Source organism: Aegilops tauschii, chromosome 2, assembly GCF_002575655.3.
Source record: "Aegilops tauschii subsp. strangulata cultivar AL8/78 chromosome 2, Aet v6.0, whole genome shotgun sequence".
NCBI classification, from domain to species: Eukaryota; Viridiplantae; Streptophyta; class Magnoliopsida; order Poales; family Poaceae; genus Aegilops; species Aegilops tauschii.
This window is the reverse complement of record NC_053036.3, coordinates 631,765,038-631,769,823: the sequence shown is the minus strand read 5'-3', so window position 1 is coordinate 631,769,823 and position 4,786 is coordinate 631,765,038.

Genomic DNA, 4,786 nt, shown 5'->3' with positions numbered 1-4,786 from the left:
ATTACTTTGCTACTAAACACTTTGCTGCAGATACTAAGTTTCCAGGTGTGGTTGAATTGACAACTCAGCTGCTAATACTTGAGAATCATAATCTCACTAGTTCATTTGTGAGGAGGTTTGAGTTTTCATCTTCGCGTAATTCTCCTTCTGTCATGTTTGATCTTTATGATAAATCTTATACCATGGACTTAGAGGATTTTACTCTTGCTTGCAAACTCCCACAATGGGGTAGTATTGTTGATCCCCGTAAATCTGAATTTAGAGAATTTCTGGATAGTATAACTGTGGGTGAATCTAGAGATATAACACAAGCCACTATAGGGAGCATTCACTTTCCTGCTATACACTGTTTTGCTCTCTTCATAGGTAGATGCATAATTGCTAAGGATGAAGCATGTCACATGTGTGTCCCTGATCTCAGCATTCTCAGGAGTGTTGTGTTAGGAGACCAATCTTATCATATGGGAGCCATTTTAGCTCGTAGGTTGCATCATAATAGATATAACGAAGATTTCTTTGGAGGAATTTATGCAACCCGCTTAGCTAATTTTCTTGAGGTAGACATCCGTGATGGTGATGTGGAATTGCCTCCTACTTATTTAGATTTTAATTCTATGGTCCACCACCAGTTCGTCGAGAGGACTGAATCACCTCTCCAGTATCGGCTAATCTTTAACAAACGACATGTTGCCCGTATTACTCTCCCTGCTCCTGCCTTCTTTGATTTTCAGACAAAAGGGAGATATGTTATTACCAGAGAGGAGGCAGATGAGTACGAGAGGAGAGCGGAGGCGGCTCGACGCCACGCTGCTGCTCAGGAGGCGGTAGCCGCTGCATCGCAGTACGACCCCAACTACACTTACGGATATCAGCCAGGCTATCCCTGGCAATAGACCAACTTAGGCCAAAAGCCTAAGCTTGGGGGAGTACGTATTTCTCACCGACATTACATTTATGTTCACACACTCATTGCTAGGTGTCGGTGCTCATACTTTTTCACTGTAATATCCATGCTAGTTTATTTTCTTTTTCCTCTTTTCTTCTTGTGTGTTTGTTAAACTTTAAGAAAACAACAAAAAAATTAGTGTAGCTTCTAGCTAGTTTACTTTTCCTGCTGTAGTAGTAATAATTAAAATGAAAACCCAAAAAGATTTCCTGTTCTTCTTTTACTTGTTGGGAGCTTTCCCGTGTAAATAGTTTTATTTCTTTTTCTTTGGGGGTTGAGAAGACCATATCAAATTGTTGAAGTGGCTCTTATATGCATTATTGTTGATTTAACCAAGAGCCCATATTGCCTTGTCTTCTCCTGTTTATTGAATGCTCGCAGATTCCAGCTTAGTCCAATGCACGTGCACTCTTATTATTATTCACATCGTTCGGTTGTGCAAGTGAAAGGCAATTATGATGATATATGATGAATTGACTGAGACGGGAAAAGCTGGTATGAACTCGACCTCTCTTGTTTTTGTAAATATGATGAGTTCATCGTTCTTGATTCAGCTTGATATGAATAAACATGTTTGCAATGACAATTAGAGATCATAGTTTCTTATGCCATGCTTGATTAGCTATGAGTTATAATGGTTTACACTTGCGTGCCAACATGCTATTGAAATGGTTGTGATGTGGTATAGCGGGGTGGTATCCTCCTTTAAATGAATTGAGTGACTCGACTTGGCACATGTTCACGCATGTAGTTGAATCAAATCAACATAGCCTTCACGATATTTATGTTCATGGTGGATTATATCCTACTCATGCTAGTATTCGGTGTAAATTCATTTTAATGCATGTTCATGACTGTTGTCGCTCTCTAGTTGGTCGCTTCCCAGTCTTTTGCTAGCCTTCACCTGTACTAAGCGGGAATACTGCTTGTGCATCCAAACTCCTTAAACCCCAAAGTTATTCCATATGAGTCCACTATACCTTCCTATATGCGTTATTTACCTGCCGTTCCAAGTAAATTTGTATGTGCCAAACTCTAAACCTTCAAATAAACATTCTGTTTTGTATGCTCGAATAGCTCATGTATCAAGTAGGGCTGTCCTTATCTTCCGTGTTAGGCGGGTTATTCTCAAGAGGAGTGGACTCCGCTCCTCATTCACGAGAAAATGGCTGGTAACCGGGATGCCCAGTCCCGTGCTTTATGCAAACTAAATCAAAATAATTGCAAACAAAACTCCCCCTGGGACCTGTTGATTGTTGGAGGCACTCGTTGTTTCGAGCAAGCCATGGATTGATGCCTGTTGGTGGAGGGGGAGTATAAACTTTACCATTCTGTTTGGGAACCGCCTATAATCTGTTTAGCATGGAAGATATCGCCATCTCTTAGTTGTTATGTTGACAATGAAAGTATGCCGCTCAAAATATTATTCAATCTCTATTTTAAAACCGAGCTCTGGCACCTCTACAAATCCTTGCTTCCCTCTGCGAAGGGCCTATCTATTTACTTTTATGTTGAGTCATCACCCTCTTATTAAAAAGCACTAGCTGGAGAGTGCAACTGTCATTTGCATTCATTACTATTAATTTATATTGGGTATGACTATGACTGGATCTCTTTTACCATGAATTACAATGTCCAGTCAGTCCTTGATCTTTAAAGGTGCTCTGCATTTATGTTTTGCGGTCTCAGAAAGGGCTAGCGAGATACCATCTTGTTATATCATATTATGATTGTTTTGAGAAAGGGTTGTCATCCGAGGTTTATTATTATGACTCGCTAGTTGATTATGCTATTGATATGAGTAAACATGAGACCTGAGAATTATTGCAAACGTGGTTAGTTATAATCTTTGCTGAAAACTTGAATGCTGGCTTGATATATTTACAACAACAAGAGCAAACAAAGTTTGTAAAAGATTTTCTTTTTCTCTTTCAGTTTGTCAACTGAATTGCTTGAGGACAAGCAAGGGTTTAAGCTTGGGGGAGTTGATACGTCTCCGTCGTATCTACTTTTCCAAACACTTTTGCCCTTGTTTTGGACTCTAACTTGTATGATTTGAATGGAACTAACCCGGACTGACGCTGTTTTCAACAGAATTGCCATGGTGTTGTTTTATGTGCAGAAAACAAAAGTTCTCGGAAAGTCCTGAAACTCCACGGAACATCTTAGAAAAAATAATAAAAAATCGTCGCCGAAGATGAAGACCAGGGGGCCCACACCCTGCCCACGAGGGTGGGGGGCGCGCCCCCCTACCTCGTGAGCCCCCTGGAGACCTCCCGAAGCCAATTCCAACTCTATATATTCGTCTTCGGAGAGAAAATAATCAGAGAGAAGAAATCATCGCGCTTTATGATACGGTGCCGCCGCCAAGCCCTAATCTCTCTCGGGAGGGCTGATCTGGAGTCCGTTTGGGGCTCCGGAGAGGGGGATTCGTCGACGTCGTCATCATAAACCATCCTCCATCACCAATTTCATGATGCTCACCGCCGTGCGTGAGTAATTCCATCGTAGGCTTGCTGGACGGTGATGGGTTGGATGAGATTTATCATGTAATCGAGTTAGTTTTGTTAGGGTTTGATCCCTAGTATCCATTATGTTCTGAGATTGATGTTGCTATGACTTTTCTATGCTTAATGCTTGTCACTAGGGCCCGAGTGCCATGATTTCAGATCTGAACCTATTATGTTTTCATGAATATATGTGTGTTCTTGATCCTATCTTGCAAGTCTATAGTCACCTACTATGTGTTATGATCTGGCAACCCCGAAGTGACAATAATCGGGACCACTCCCGGTGATGACCATAGTTTGAGGAGTTCATGTATTCACTATGTGCTAATGCTTTGTTCCGGTTCTCTATTAAAAGGAGGCCTTAATATCCCTTAGTTTCCAATAGGACCCCGCTGCCACGGGAGGGTAGGAGAAAAGATGTCATGCAAGTTCTTTTCCATAAGCACGTATGACTATATACGGAATACATGCCTACATTACATTGATGAATTGGAGCTAGTTCCGTGTCACCTATGTTATGACTGTTACATGACGAACCGCATCCGGCATAATTATCCATCACTAATCTGGTGCCTACGAGTTTTCCATATACTGGTTCTCGCTCATTTACTTTTCCGTTGCTACTGTTACAATCACTACAAAATACCAAAAACATTACTTTTGCTGTCTTTACTTTTGTTATCGTTACCACTACTATCATATTACTTTGCTACTAAACACTTTGCTGCAGATACTAAGTTTCCAGGTGTGGTCTCAGCTGCTAATACTTGAGAATATTCTTTGGCTCCCCTTGTGTCGAGTCAATAAATTTGGGTTGAATACTCTACCCTCGAAAACTGTTGCGATCCCCTATACTTGTGGGTTATCAACAGGCAAGGACGGGGGAGCAAGAGGAGGCATGTAGTGGTGTTGTCTGATAAAGATTTTCCATCGGTGGTCACCTAGGAGAAAGGTGCGGGACTGCCGGAGCGTCCGAGTTGCGAAAATGGAGGCATGCTAACAATTTTTGGCCCAACTAATGAGAAGACGCCTAGGTCAATCTTCGGAGCAGCGACCAGGAGACGTTGCGCCAGAAAAGACACAAGGTGTGATGGGTCAAAAGAGCATTCGATCCATGATGGGATGATCGAATGATCTGGTGTGTTTGTAGGATGGATCCGACGGCCCATGTGCTCGAATCGCTGTGGGAGGGCATTGATGGCTCAGTTTTACTTGTTTTTATTAATGCCTTCATGAATGGGCTTTGACTATTTGGGGCACATATGGACTTGGGCTTCTTTGCTTCTTCTATCTTGAGTTTAAGTGGCCTTTTTTTAATTCTCTCCTGTTT